Genomic DNA, 16,834 nt, shown 5'->3' with positions numbered 1-16,834 from the left:
TATTTACACACTAGTATAGATTTTCTACTTACTGAGTTGTTGATAACTCACCCCTTATCTTCATTATTTTTTTTAGATGATATTGATGATCCAGTTGAGGGTTAGGAATAGAAATTGGAGCTTGACTAGATATGGATAGAAGGTCGAGTACCTAAGGGTACCATTGTTAGAAGAAGAGTTTGAAGTTATTTTTGATATTTAGATTTATTGAGACTTACGATGTATCAGTTTATTACGTTAAGATTTAATTATGTTTTGGTTTAGTAGGACCAATGGTTTTATCAGTTTGGTATGTTATCACTACCGGAAGATGGTGGTCCCCTTGATTTATTATTATTGCAGTAAAGATTATGTGGAGTTTGTAATGTGTGTATTTAGAAAATATGAGATTGATTTTGCTTATGAAGTCTTTGGAGATTTTAAGATATGTTGGGAGACATGCTTATAAGTGACATGTAGTAATTTTCCAACCAACCCGGGTATGGGGCGTTACATAATGGCAGATAGCGCTGTTGGCTGTTTGCTTGACAAGCTTGCTCGCTTTGTTGAAAATGAGGTGCAGCTCTTGAAAGGGGATCGGGAAGAAGTTTTGAACCTGCGAGGAGAACTAGAGCGTATGAGAGCTTTCCTGAAGGTTGCAGATGCATTGGAAGAAAGTCATGACGTAGAACTCAAAGTGTGGGTTAGGCAAGTAAGAGAGTTCGCTCATGAAACTGAAGATGCTCTCGATGAATATCTCATGCTTCTTCAAGCAGATGATCATGCAAGTGGATTCTATGGGGTTCTCCACAAATTCTCTTATTGTATCAAGAACATGAAAGCTCGTTATCGTATTATTTCAGAATTACAAGACATCAGATCCAGAATAAAAAATCTTTGCCAAGTTCAGGAGAGGCTGCTTCCCAAATTCACAAGAAAAGAACAAGGTTCGGGCTCCATGAGTGTAGGAAATACTTGGCAATACCGTCGAGGCGATGCTCTTCTTCTAGACAAGACTGATTTGGTGGGGATCGATGAACCTAAGCAGCAGCTGGTGGAGTGGCTGATGAAGGGTGGCAATAGACGTGAAGTGGTTTCTGTGGCTGCAATGGGAGGAATGGGGGAAACTACGTTGGCAAAGCAAGTCTATGAAGATGAAGAAGTGAAGCAACATTTTGAAAGGCAGGCTTGGGTCACTGTTTCTCAATCTTTCAAGATAGAAGAACTCCTCAAAAACATAATTAAACAATTCTTCAACATAGTCAGCAGACTAGTTCCAGAAGGATTGGACAGCATGAACAATGACTTGAGGAGAATAATCAAGGACTTGCTCCAGAAAAGCAGGTACTTAGTTGTTCTAGATGATGTGTGGTACTTGAATGATGGGATGTTCTCAAATATGCCTTGCCTAACAACAACTGTGGCAGCCGAGTAATCCTCACTACACGTAATGCTGGTGTAGCCTACAGTACCTCTTCTGGTGTGGAATCTGTAGGTAGGGTTTACTACTTGAAGCCCTTGTCCCCAGTGGAATCTTGGGCTCTTTTCTGTAAGAAAACCTTTCAAGGGAATGCATGCCCTACTTATTTGAAGGATAGCTGTCAATATACTTTAAGAAAGTGTGAAGGACTACCCCTTACAATTGTAGCAATCAGTGCCGTTTTTAATTTCGACTTCCAAGCGTAGAAGCTGTCAAAGTAATACAAGGGTAAATCCCAAGATCGAATTCACAGGGACAATGAGAATTTAGCAAATACTTCATATTCGCAAGACAACATATTACCGTTTCTGGTGACACGAAATTTAAAATGATAAGAAAACAGTAAACTAAATGAGCTAGCAATGAACGAAAAAATATGAAATGAGAAATAAATATCAATTGTGCTTTTACGTTTACAATTGATCTAAACCAAGAACAAAGAACTCTAATCTTTTCTAGATGCAAATTGAAATATAATCCATCAAGTTAATCATCAAAAGCACTAAATATCAAAGAAAATCCAACCCCAAATAGTTATGGTGTAACACCCCGTATTTTTTTAGTGTATTTGTTTTTAATTGAAGGATTATTTGTTATTAATTTAAAATTTGATTATCTTGTTTTAAATTTTTAGATTTTAGTGGGTTTATTTTTTATGATTTTTAATTTGTGAAAATTAAGTTTGACATGTTTCCTTATTATTAATTATTGTTATGCTTTTAATTTTCTTTTCATATTAAATTAACTTCTTGTTGGATTTAATTATTTATTTTATTTTTAATCACTACGTTTGAATTATTTTATTTCACTTACTGTTTTAAAATCTTTTCCGTTGGATCATTTTTGTGACCCAAGATGTGAGGATTGGATCTCATTTCTTTCCCTACATTTTCTCTTTCCTCTTTTCTTTTTCTTCTTTTCTTCTTTTCCTTTCTTTTCTTTTTCTTTTCTTCCCTAGCCTCTTCTCGCGCGCGCACGACTCTCCCCCTCCCTCTCTTCGTCCGTTCCTTCATCCACCCAGCCCCGCCGCCTCGCGCCGCCGTGCGCGATACCGCCTGACCCACCGTCCTCCCCAGCCACCAGCGACCACCACCCTATAATCTCAGCCTCAACCGCACTGCCGTTAGCAACCACGCGCATCACCAAGCCGCGACACTCCTTGCGCCGCGATCGCGCCACCTCCGGCCACCATCTTCTCACCACATCATCATCGACATCCTAGCAACCCAATGGACCCAACCCCACCTCCGATCTGTCTCCGGTGAAGCCCCACCATCAATATTTCCGTTTTGGGTATTTTTGCACTTCAACCACCCTTTGCACCACCACCCACGGCCAACCACCACCACCAATAGCTTCACCGACATCCCTAGGCCCTACCCTATCAATCTCGGGTCTTCGTTTACACCCGTTCAAAAGTGGGTTTTTGAGACCCACGGCCACAGTGCATTTCGCACTGTTTTGTTGCTGTGTTGCCGCTTCTAGCACCTCCGTGATTTTTCAAAAATTATATTATAGCATTGTAAGTATTTTTTCCAAAGAACTTTTGAGATTTAAATGTATTTTTGCGCTAATTCATATTTACTGTGAATTTGTTGGTTGTGCCGGACTGAGTTCGAGGAGTAAGGGCGTCGGTTGGATTGGATGATGAAATTGTTTGTGTGAGATTGGTTTATGTTTTGAAATTTGTTGGCCGTTTCAGGTTTAAATATTGGTGTTTTGAGTTTGACGTTGGTCATGGTGGATATTGGTGATTTTTAGGAAGTGATGATATATTTTGAGATTACGAGGGTTTTAAGTTTTGAGATATTAAAATAGGTTATTTTAGAAGTTTAGGCTTAAATATTGAAATCCGTGATTGATTGAAAACTTACGTAAATTATGTGATTATTTTTATATGTGACGATTTATATTCGACTCGACATTTTTTAGGAAAATTCTGAAAAGCTAAGTTGTCCAGGTAAGCGGGGTTTATATACTAGGTTTGCATAAAAGAAATGAAATGAGGTCGACTTTGAAAATATGCATGTTTGTTTGAAAAGAAATATGAAACGACTTCAAATGTTTATTCTGCATATGCATAAATTCTATATAAGAGAAATTATTTTCTGTCATGACTGGTGTAGACATGAGCTAATTTTGCGCATTTTGTTTCTGAACTATGCAAAAGGAGCGAATATGAAAATCTAAAAGTTTTTGTTATAAATAAATGAAGATGTTTTGGACTCTGTTTATTTCGAACATGTGAAATGATCTAAAGCTATTCAGTATTTTGTTTTGATATGATATGTCATCTGAAAATCTTGGCATGAAGTTCTGGTTCTGTATTTGAATGTGATTTGGTTCCGATGATGTTCCGTTCTGTTTTTGTTAAGGCCCAGCCACGGGTATAATGGTGGTTTATAACCCTACCACGGGGGTGAAACATAGAATATGGCCCAGTCACGGGTATAATGGTGGTTTATAACCCTACCCCTACCACGAGGGTGAAACATGGAATATGGCCCAGCCACGGATATAATGGTGGTTTATAACCCTACCACGGGGGTTAAACATGGTATTTGTCCCGATGTGATACTAAGAGATGATATGATTATAATGTTTCAGTTTGGAAATGCCAATGGATTTTCTTTTTGGGAACAAGTTGTTTTTTTGAAAATTTCGCTCTAATGTTTTGTAACAAATTTGTTGTTTTTGCATTCTGAAAGTAAATGTCTTGTTCTGCATACCGAATTTTATAAATACTCATGTTTACATGCTAGTATATGCTCTCTGCTTGCTGAGTTGTTGATAACTCACATCTTTAATCTTCATAATATTTCAGATGACATTGATAGTTCAGCTGAGGACCAGTATTAGAGTTTATGGAGAAGATTAGCAGTGAATGGTTGTTGGGTATCTCGTGGTATTAGTGTTGATGTTGGAAGTTATTTATATTTCTTAAGTTTGCTTCAATGGATTTAGACGGTTTATGGAGACTTATGTTAATGTTTCATTATTTCTAGTTTGTTATTTGAGACATGAACAAGAGTTGAATTTTTATTTGGGATGTTGGATTGAAACTTGGATAGATGAGTTTATATGGTTTATTTAATTGAAATATTTACGTTTGATTTGAGGTTTGGAAAAATATATATTCTTGAATTTGGAAGTATTCTAGCCTTGTTAGAGTTGATTATCAGGTTATATGAGTTAACTCTCCAGACCCTCGGGGATGGAGCGTTACATATGGGCTACTCATTGAATCCCAAGTTAAAAATCTAGCCTATCATCTCTAGATTAACAAAATGTCTAAAAAGATTAAATTCAAATATCTTTAACTATTGCTCTAAACGAAAATTGCAGAATAAAAATATTGTAGTCTCAAAATCTGCTGAAGCCAAAAATGAAGAAGAAAATAAACAGACGAAGAAATAAATCCGGAAAAACAAGAGAGACAGCGCACGGCCAAAAAATTCCTTTTTATACTCTCTGGCCCTCTCTGCATTTTGCCCAGCCCCTTTTTGCGTTTTGAGCCTAAGCCTCGTTCTGCGTTTCAGGGTGCGTGAGTCTGTGGCCTTTTCATGTGTTTCGAGCCAGTCCCGCGTTTCACGTCTCCATTTCGTGCGTTTTGAGCTAGCCCAGCTTCCGCATTTCATCTCCTGGTCTGCCCGCGTGAGTGCATCTGCGTTTCCCTTCTGCAGTGCGCTCGTCTCCAGCTCTTGCAGTTCGTCTCTTGAGCCCAGGTTCCTTCTGCGCATTTCATCTTCAGCCCAGCACCAATTCCTCTCCAGCCCAGCGCTTGGCGTGAGTGGGTTTGCCCGTGTGAGCTGCTCGATCCAACCCAGGTTCTTGCAGGATGCGGATTCTTGCCATCACTCTACACAGCATCGAAGCCACGCAGCGTTGCACGTCTCCCTGGTCTGCGTTTTGCGTCCTGAAGGTCCTGCAGCAAGTTCTTCCCAGCCCAGCGTTTCCTGCCATGGTTTGAAGCCACTAGTGTTCTACGTGAGTTTCTAGAGCTTTTCTTTGGAGTTGTCGTGTCAGTTGGGTAATTCCAAGAATACCCACGTGTTTCAACATATTTTTTATAATGCCCTGCAATATAAATAAAATATGAAGAGTAAACTTTTAGAATATTAATTTTGGTGTGAACTAATTGCAATACAACTCTTTTCAAGTGCAAAATATCAAAATTTAATATTGAGTCAAGAACTAAGTGCTTCATTCATATTTTAATTAAACAAATCATTCACTTTGGCCGCTTAATCATGTGATTTTTGACACTTTATCATATGGCACTTGAATGAATGGGATGTTCTCAAATATGCCTTGCCTAACAACAACTGTGGCAGCCGAGTAATCCTCACTACACGTAATGCTGGTGTAGCCTCCAGTACCTCTTCTGGTGTGGAATCTGTAGGTAGGGTTTACAACTTGAAGCCCTTGTACCCAGTGGAATCTTGGGCTCTTTTCTGTAAGAAAACCTTTCAAGGGAATGCATGCCCTACTTATTTGAAGGATTGTTGTCAATATATAAGAAAACCTTTCAAGGGAATGCATGCCCTACTTATTTGAAGGATAGCTGTCAATATACTTTAAGAAAGTGTGAGGGACTGCCCCTTGCAATTGTAGCAATCAGTGGCGTTTTGGAATCGAAAGACACGCGTAGGATTGATGAGTGGGATATGGTTGGCCAAAGTCTTGGGGATGAGCTTTATAGCAATGACAAACTGCAGGATCTGAAAAAAATACTTTCGCTAAGTTTCAATGACTTGCCTTGCTACCTAAAAGATTGTTTCTTATACTTGAGTATCTTCCCAGAGGACTATTTGATTGAGCAAATGAGAGGCTGATTCGATTATGGATAGCGGAGGGATTAATAGAAGCCAAAGAAGGGAAAACACTGGAAGAAGTTGCAGCTGACTACCTCAACGAACTCTTGAATAGAGGTCTATTGCAAGTGGCATCCATAACCAGTGATGGAAGGGTCAAAAAGTATCGCGTCCATGACGAGCTGCGGGAGATAATTGTGTCAAAGTCTAGAGATTAGAACTTCACCTTCGTTGCTAAAGATCAGAACTTGATGTGGCCGGATAAGGTTCGACGCCTGTCTATACATAACACACTGCCAAACGTACAAGAAAACAGGTCTGTTTATCAACTCCGTTCTTTGTTCGTGTTTCGGATGGTAGAAAATCTGGACATACAAAACATGCTTCCTGGTGGTTTTAGGCAGCTAAATGTTTTAGATCTGCAAAAGTCACGTTTAAAAAGGTTTCTGATTGATGTTGACAACCTGATTTACTTGAAATATCTAAGCTTGAAGGGCACCAAGGTTACAACCATCCCAAGAATTATAGGGAAGCTTCAGTACCTAGAGACTTTGTGTAAGGCCCAGTTTCTTCATCAGTGGCTCGGATCAGTGCGTGTAAATGGCCCAGCCATTTTAATGTCTAGTGAGACCACCGAGCGGCGTCGTTTTGGGAGGTATGTTTATCTCTTCTGTTTTCCGTTTCTTTCTCCCTTCTCTTCCGCAGTTTCGGTTTCTCCCGCACGTCTCTCGCGCACGTCGCCTTCTTTTCTTTCGGTTTCTTCTTATTTCTTGTTGCTGCGTTAGTCTGTGGGTTCCGATTCTCTGCCAAGTTTCCTCAAGTTCGGTTTCCTTCTTGCGCAGCACTGGTTTCGGTTACTGCATTCCTCTGTTTTTCTCTCCTTTATGCTTTTCGGTCCTTCCTCTGCAAGTCAGCGAGCGATCCCTCCATTTTCGACTGGTAAGAGTTCCATCTTCATTCCTTTGATTTTCGGTTTCCCTTGCTGCAGTGTGCAGATTCTGTTTTTTATTTTTATTTTTGATGTTCCTCCTCTATACAGTTTGTTGTTGCCGTGAGTTTGGGTTTGCATTTCGTCGGTTCTTGAGTTTCCGTGACTTGTGATTTCTAGTTATTGGGCTTTCGATTCTCGGCTTCTTGTGTAACTAGTAAAACCATTACGGGAGAAATTCATTTTCGTTGGTAAGTTAGCCTCGTTCTTAGTCTCTTACGCACACACACACACTTCACTTCATATCAGTTTATTTTTCACTTCAATGAAATATTTGGAGGTGTATTGTGAGTTCTCGGACACTTTTTGTGAATTAACAAACACTTTGTGTTGGGATTGGCTTGGAATTGTGAATTGTTTTGGGTTGGTCGAGCAGTAAATCGAGTAATGTTTGGGTTTAGTAGGACCTATGGTGTTTTCAGTTTGGTATGTTACTATTACCGGGAGGTTATGGACCCCTTTGATCTATTATTATTGCATTAAAGTTTGTGTGAAGTTTGTAATGAGATTATTGAGAAGATTTGAGATTGATTTCATTTATAAAGTTTTTGGAGAATTTTTCTTTGGATGTGTTGGGAGACATGTTTATGAGTGACAAGTAGTAAATCTCCAAGCCACCCGGGTTTGGGGCGTTACATTTGGTATCAGAGACAGGTTTGAATTCTGCATACTATAAACCTTGGAGGTTTAGATTTCTGTGAGTTCATAGGAGGTAAAGATTTTAGAGTATAGATAGTGATTAAGAAGTCATTGTCAGATTAATTATGATAGTAAAGCGAACTATAGGATTGAATATTGTTGATGTGGAAAGTCTTAGAATTCGCAGGCTTTAGGAATAGCCATGAGGTGTGGTATTTCAGAGGTCTATGAACTAAGTTCATGTTGATTAAGGTTTAGTTTAATAACGGAGCCTTCTTAAGTAGTTATATGGGTTTAAGTATTAGTTTTTTTGAAATTGACTATTACTACGGTTATATGTACTTTTCTATTCTCCGTTATGAGTATTCTTATAGTTTTGAATTATAATATATACGTTTTGTTTTTACAAATACCACTAAATTTTCTATGTTCTTATAAACTCTATTTTGAAGCGTTGATTAAAAATTCAAGTTATTTTGTCAGGATGCCACCTCGTCGTAGAGAACGAAGCATGTCGGATCTGAATGTGAACGAGAACGAAAGGGAAGCAAACCCGAGTGCTTCCGACGTTTTACGAGCAGCTGCACATCAATTAATTGATGACCTTGTGCAGAATCCCGCGGGTCGCCAGCGTAATTTCAATGAAGGGGGTTGTACTGTTGAGCAATTCAATCGAATGCACCCTCCTTTATTTGATGGGAGAGGCGATCCAACTTTGGCGGAGGATTGGATTCAGGACATTGAGGAGATTTTGCGAGTCCTAACCTGTACTGAGGAGCAAAAGGTGGCATACGCCACATTCAAGCTTACTGGGGAAGCGAAGAGGTGGTGGATCTCTGAAAGGACCATCAGAGAAGCAGAGGGGACAGAGATAATCAGTTGGCTGCACTTCAAGCAGATATTTTTAGAGCGCTTCTTCCCTAGCTCTTTCCGTGAGGACAAGGCTATGGAATTTGCCACTTTGGTTCAGGGAACTATGACGGTACATCAGTATGCTGCTAGGTTTACTGAGTTATCCCGTTTTGCCACTTATTTGATTCCCGATGAGGAAAAGAAGGCACGCAAATTTGAGCAAGGACTGAATGAGAAACTGTATGTGCGTGTGGTGGGTTTCCAGATTCGGAACTTCTCTGAGTTGGTGAATAAAGCAACAATTTTTGAAAGAACCCTTCAAAGAAGTGTTGCGTTGCATGAGCAGAGGAAGAGGACTACTCCTACTGGGTACCAGTCTGGCATGGACCAGGGACCATGGAAAAGGAGGAGTGAAGGTAGTAGTTCAGGAAAAAGGCCGGTTCCGAGTAATCAGCAGCCCTACCAGTGTAGGACATGCAATCAAGTGCACTCCGGAGAGTGTAGAAAAGGGGCGGGATTGTGCTTTCGTTGTGGCAAATCAGGACACTACATCAGGGATTGCCCAATGCAAAATAGGAGCAACCAGACGTTCATACCGCCACCTCAGAGGAATGAAGTATCAGCCCGGGGCAGCAATCAACGTCCTACTGCGCCTGCTCGAGTTTTTGCACTGACACCTGGAGAGGTTGAGGGTAGGAATGACGTGATCACTGGTACGACTCTTTTGTTTTGCTTTAAGGATTTATAATTTCTATTATTTTCTTTTCTTTGATTGGTTCTGGTTAAGACTTTGAATATTCTTGGTTCATGGATGAGTTTGAATGTGATCACAGGTACTCTTTCTTTGTTTTCTAATAATGCTATTGTGTTATTTGACTCGGGAGCGACACATTCTTTTGTTTCCACGACGTACTCTAAATTTTGCACTTTAGATGCTGAAAGGTTGAGGAACAGGTTAGTGGTTGCGACCCCAACAGGGAATTCTGTAGTCTGTAGTGAGATGTTACCTGGATGCCCTCTTTCTATAGAGGGAAGACTGATGCCAGCAGATTTAATAGTTTTCCACATGGTTGGGTTTGATGTGATTTTGGGTATGGATTGGCTGGCTTCCTACCACGCCAGTATTGATTGTGCTAAAAAGGAAGTGGTGTTCAGGCCCCCTAATGAAGGTGAATTTCGGTTCACAGGGTCGAAAGTGAGGTTGGCTCCACCCATCATTTCTGCCATTCAGGTAGGAAAACTGTTGCGTGATGGTTGTCAGGGATTCTTAGCCTGTGTGGTTGAAGCACCAACAGAAGAGTTGAAGTTGGAACAGATACCTATTGTGAGAGATTATCCAGAGGTCTTCCCTGAAGACTTATCGGGACTTCCACCCGAGCGGGAGGTAGAGTTTGCTATTGAGTTAATTCCAGGCACGGCACCTCTTTCGAAAGCACCTTATCGCATGGCACCGTCTGAATTAGCGGAACTCAAAGAGCAGTTGCAAGATTTGTTAGACAAGGGTTTCATCAGGCCCAGTGTTTCACCTTGGGGAGCTCCAGTTCTTTTTGTGAAGAAGAAGGATGGATCGATGAGAATGTGTATCGATTATAGGGAACTTAATCGGGTGACCATAAAGAATAAGTACCCGCTACCCCGTATAGAAGATTTGTTTGATCAGCTTCAGGGTGCTCAAGTATTTTCGAAGATTGATCTTCGATCGGGTTACCACCAGTTGAAGATCAGAGCTGAAGACGTGGCTAAGACGGCATTCAGGACCCGTTATGGCCATTATGAGTTTTTGGTCATGCCTTTTGGCTTGACTAACGCCCCAGCAGTATTTATGGACTTGATGAACAGGGTGTTCCATGAGTTTTTGGATAAGTTTGTGGTTGTCTTTATTGATGATATACTGATTTACTCCAAAAGCGAGACCGAGCATGAAGAACATTTGAAGTTGGTACTTGGGACACTCAGAGACAAGCAGCTGTTTGCTAAGTTGAAGAAGTGTGAATTTTGGCTTGATTCAATCACGTTTCTGGGGCATGTAGTTTCGAAGGATGGTATTTCAGTAGACCCAGGAAAAGTGGAAGCAGTGGTTAATTGGTCGGCACCGAAGAATGTTCATGAGGTTAGAAGCTTCTTGGGATTGGCGGGGTATTACCGTCGATTCATTGATGGGTTTTCCAAGATAGCAGTTCCTCTCACTGCACTCACCAGGAAAAATAATAAGTTTGAATGGACAGCAAAGTGTGAAGAAAGCTTCCAAGAGTTGAAACAGAGATTAGTGACAGCTCCAGTGTTAACAGTTCCCACAGCTAGAGGCGGATTTGTTGTTTATAGCGATGCTTCTAGGCTTGGTTTGGGGTGTGTACTGATGCAACATGGGAAGGTTATAGCTTATGCTTCACGCCAATTGAAAGTGTATGAACAGAATTATCCCACTCATGATCTAGAACTCGCGGCAGTTATTTTTGCACTTAAGCTTTGGAGACATTACTTGTATGGGGAAAAGTGTGAAATTTATACGGATCACAAGAGTTTGAAGTATTTCTTTACCCAAAAAGAATTAAACATGAGGCAAAGGAGGTGGCTTGAGTTGATCAAGGATTATGATTGCACCATTAATTATCACCCAGGCAAAGCTAATGTTGTAGCCGACGCTCTAAGTAGGAAGTCAGTGGGATCGACAGTTGCAGCTATTACCACTCAGCATAGGTTGCTAATGGATTTAGAAAGAGCCGGTATCGAAGTCATTGCTAGTGATACAAATGCTTTCATGGCCAGTTTAGTGGTTCAACCTGATTTGATAGATAGAATCAAAGCTGCTCAGAAAGTGGACTCAGGGTTGGTGAAGTTAATGAAAGGGATCGGAAATGGGGACAAAACTGATTTTTGTATTTCCAAGGATGGAGTTTTGAGGTTTAGGGGTAGAGTATGCATACCTGCTGATGATGAACTAAAAAGGTTAATTCTTGAAGAGGCACACCGTTCTTTGTACACTGTTCACCTAGGGAGTGCCAAGATGTATCGGGATTTGAGAGAGTCCTTTTGGTGGAATGGCATGAAAAGAGAAATTGCTAAATTTGTAGAACAATGCCTGACTTGCCAACAAGTGAAGGCGGAACACCAGAGACCTGCAGGATTATTATAGCCACTTCAGATTCCAGAGTGGAAATGGGAACATATCTCCATGGATTTCGTGACAGGTCTACCAAGGACCGTAAGCGGGCAAGATGCTATATGGGTGATCGTGGATCGCTTAACGAAGACCGCCCATTTTGTGCCCATTAAAGTTTCTTATAAACTAGAGAAGCTAGTTGAACTGTATGTGCGGGAGATAGTGAGGTTACATGGAGTGCCGGTATCCATTGTGTCGGATAGAGATCCTCGTTTTACCTCTAAGTTCTGGCGAAGCTTACAAGAGGCAATGGGTACTCAGTTAAGTTTCAGTACTGCTTTTCACCCTCAGACAGATGGACAATCAGAAAGAACTATTCAGATTTTAGAAGACATGTTGAGGGCTTGCTTGATGGACTTCAAGGGATCTTGGATGCAATATTTACCATTGGTTGAGTTTGCATATAACAATAGCTTCCAGGCTAGCATTGGGATGGCACCTTATGAGGTTTTGTATGGCAGGAGATGTAGGTCTCCTTTGTATTGGGATGAAGTAGGTGAAAGAAAACTTCTAGGGCCAGAGATTATTCAGCAGACCACAGAAAAGATAGATATCATTCGGGCTAGAATGAAAGCAGCTCAAAGCCGACAGAAGAGCTATGCAGATAAACGCCGCCGTCAGTTAGAGTTTGCGATGGGAGATAAGGTATTCGTGAGAATTTCACCAATGAAAGGAGTTATGAGATTCGGAAAGAAAGGTAAGTTGAGTCCTAGATACATTGGGCCGTTTGAGATTTTTGATCGGATTGGACCGGTGGCGTACAGGGTGGCTCTACCACCGGCGTTCTCGGGAGTGCATAATGTGTTCCATGTATCCATGTTGAGGAAGTATATACATGACCCCACTCACATCATAGATCATGAACCCTTGCAGATTCAAGAGGACCTGACCTACACTGAGGAACCATTGCGGATTCTGGACAGGAAAGAGCAAGTGTTGCGGAATCGAACTATTTCTTTGGTTAAAGTATTGTGGAATAATCATGCTATCAATGAAGCATCATGGGAATTCGAGGAAGATATGCGAGTCAAGTATCCTCACTTGTTCGAAGAGAATTATTATAGCTTGTAGCGAATTCCGAGGACGGAATTCTTGTAAGGGGAGGAGGATGTAAGGCCCAGTTTCTTCATCAGTGGCCCGGATCAGTGCGTGTAAATGGCCCAGCCATTTTAATGTCTAGTGAGACCACCGAGCGGCGTCGTTTTGGGAGGTATGTTTGTGACGCCCCCAAATTCCGCTTGGGATCGGACGGACATTTGAAGCGTCGAGACATGCAACACAAGGTTACCTGCCCCCGTTCATGACATATAAGATGCAATATTCCTAACATGCATCTAGCATTATGCAATATTCGCAGCGGATAATTTTTTTTCTTCAGCAATACTATGCACCAAACTGAAATATCCCAAATACTTAAAACATTCTTCATACATAATGACATACTCAAAAACTGATATCACAACACTAGTCCGAAATGGTTGTGATCAAAAGAGTGATGGAGATTGAACTCCACAAATACAAGTAGTAAACTGAGGTAACTACTGTACTAACACCTACATCGCATCGTCGCTTAGGTGACCGTTTCCAGTTGGTCGATTCCCGATTCTCCTTCAGATCCTGTAAAAGATCTACCATTCGGGGGAATGGTAGTTGGGACTACCACAGTGAGATTTGATTACAAATCTCAGTAAGTTAACAGGAAACTTCCACACAGGTTAATGATGCATGCATGGCAGTAAAAGCATGAATGCATAATCAAATCATAAGTAATCATATCATAACTTGACATACAACATAACATAACTGGCATAACTTAAACTGAAACTGAAGCTTAGCATGAACGTGACTTGAAACATAACATGAATGTGAGCTTGGAACATAACATGGACTTGAAACATAGCATGAACGTGACCATGCATAATTTGAACTTGAACTTGAGCATGACATAACATAAATGTGAACTTGGAACATAACGTAAACGTGAACATAACATAACATGAACTTGGAACATATTCTTGTCTCATGGGATTACCATGATTGCGTGAACGTAAACTTGAATATAACATAACGTGAAACATGACTTGAACTTGAAATTTTATTCAATAGACTTAATCATTAACATGACCATATGGGTGCTACACAGGTCCCCTTGAGCCGTGTGTCCCTGCCGATTACCGCATCACATCACAGGTTTCTATACCAGCTGTGAGTGCGTTAATACGTACTCCACAGTTGTTGTGGCCCCACGTATTCTACGTGTCACAATTGCTGTGTCTCACGTAGTGTATGCTCCACAGTTGTTGTGGCCACATGACTTATCTGTTTGTGCCACACTTGCTGTGGACACACGTAACATCATGTGTGGCACCATCGGCATTAGTGCCTGGCGCGCTCCGGTGACCAACTAATTAGGCCCCATTCGCAACCTGTTGACTGTACTTCGTCAACCCAGGGAATTTCACACCTATTTAGACACTCTAGCGTGAACAAAGGAGTTTCACTAGGATATTACCCCATCTTAGCACTTAGGGTCGTGATTGACATGAATAACTTAACTGGCATAAATGACATTTCGTAACGTGACGTAACATGAACGTGACATAAAAGACAGAAGTCCTGACATAACATAATGTGACATGAACGTAAAATGACAGACATGACATACTTGGAGACATAAATGTAATAGAGGACATTTCATAACATGACATACATGTAACATGCAACATTTCGTAACATGATATACCACATAATAGACAACACTTCTTAACATGACGTAATATGTGACAGTGAATATTACGTGGCATGAAATACATGTAACAGATGGCATACTTAACTTAACACGACATACTTGCAATGTATAGCAATACGTGATAGAATATCTTGTGTAACAGATGAATAAATCATGACAGAATAAATTCTATGTAACAGATAAATATGTAATGAATTGACATGGCACATATGATAACATGGATACATACACTTTAGTTCCCTTACTTATCACTCACACATTAAACTGATAGTAAGTTAAAATCTAACTTACCTCGATCTTCGCACTTCGAGACAAAACTCAAGTGCGATCACGGGAAACTGAAAGTAGTGATTTCTAAAAATTAGAACTTAATCACTAACAGTTAGGAATATGGAAAAATATCAACTTAGAGTAAAATTACCATTTTACCCTCTACATGTGGGAAAATGACCATTTTATCCCTAACTTAAGGATTTTGCATTCTAACTCCAAAAATCACCAAAATTTACATACCTTATGTAAATTTTGTCCTAAGCTCAAATATCAATTCAGAAAAATTTAAAACTAAAAACAACCATCAAAACTCTATATAGCCGAAACTTACAAGTCTATTTCCTTTGCTTTTTGTTGTAATTCTTTCAAATCTCAAAACTCATGATTAAACCAAAATTTTTCTTCTACTACACTCATAACATATTCTTAAGAATAATCAGGTTTTGAATCATGAACAAAAGTCATCAAAATCACTAAAACCATACTTGAACTTTTTGGTTTCTCTTCTAAGTTCAAAACAGAATTTTGTTTCTAACTTGTTTTGATCAACCTCTTGATCCATGACTTATAAAGAAGTGATCTTCAAACCAAAACATCACATGATTCAAAAAATGTGTCATAAAACAGATCCAAGCTTCAAACTCAAGATCACATGGGTAAACATCAACCAAAACATAAATTTAGCCAAGAACATCATCACTTTGGCCTAACCGAATATCTCCTTGCATAAAATTTCATATGTTCGAAACTACCTTCAAATATCTTCAAAATAACATTCTAACATGTATATAAGATGCTTAGGATCTTCCAATAAAAATATCAAAGCCATTGGAATAAGATTAAACCATAAAAGATTTAAACTTTCTCAAAACAGAAACTGTTTTCCTCTTCCAGTTTCTAAGTTTCTAGACCTAAGAAAATATTTCACCAAAACTTTTAATCATGCAACAAATCCTCAACCAATAATCATATACATATGTTAACAGTACTCCATAAAAATTTCGGACCAAGATCTATTCATTAGCTTGGTCAAAAACTCCAAAATATAACACACTCTCCAGTTTATCGCCCAGAATAACCTTTCTGGGGTCTAAACAACTTTTTACCAATCAAATGATCTCCAAATGGAACAAATAAGATATCCACGTAAACTAGACTCCAAAAGAAACAACTTTCATGAAGGAAACGTTGCGAGGAAACACTTACAAAAGCTTAGAAACAGGCATTCAAAAGAGGTACGAAAAACTGTCCGAGAGTGTCTTTTGTGTTCTATGAAGGAAAAGTGTAAAGGAGAGCTGCTTTTCGTGGGAAGTGGACTGAAGAGCTTCTTACACAAGCTATGTAAAGTGATAGGACTGAATGAATGGTTGAGTGTTGGCCTTTTCTTCTCATAAAAATCAGACCAAGATCTTTTCTCAAGGTGGAGTGTGAGAGTGAAAGAGTGAGGTGGCCCTTTTGCTTTGTCTTTCTAGAACCTTCTAGGACCTTCTTGTACAGATCTGGCCAGCCAAGTGGGGTACAAAACTTAGCCATGAAGCAATCCTATGGTGACCAAATTCGTGGGCCTTAAAGGGCCTAAACCGAATGGGCCTAAAATTTGGGGTTTAAAGAGGGTTTGGGTTGCTATCAAGCCCAAATCCAATATCACTTGGTCCAATCAATTTTCAAGGTTAACAAGGTTGGATAATGATGTTCTAACACAAATTTGAAGGATTAATAGCATGTGGAAGTGATTTAATCAAGTGATTAAACACAATACTAGAAATCGGATTAGAAAGGGTTTAGAGGCCAACTTTAGGGTTTTGGGGAAACCGTTTAGGGGTTCGATTTCAACAAAGCTTTTGGGCTTTCAATTGGATTCCCACCATTTAGGGTTTCACTAGGATTGAAAACCTCTTTG

At 39.9% G+C, this 16,834-nt stretch overlaps 1 pseudogene; it reads left to right on the top strand.

Annotated features, from left to right (window-relative positions):
- Window positions 1-496: 496 nt before the first annotated feature.
- LOC108979863 overlaps window positions 497-16,834 on the top strand; it is a 31,939-nt pseudogene continuing 15,601 nt past the window's right edge.

Source organism: Juglans regia, chromosome 7 (assembly GCF_001411555.2).
Source record: "Juglans regia cultivar Chandler chromosome 7, Walnut 2.0, whole genome shotgun sequence".
Taxonomy (NCBI): Eukaryota; Viridiplantae; Streptophyta; class Magnoliopsida; order Fagales; family Juglandaceae; genus Juglans; species Juglans regia.
The sequence above is the reverse complement of the archived record's forward strand: the minus strand, read 5'-3'. Positions and strand labels throughout refer to the sequence as shown.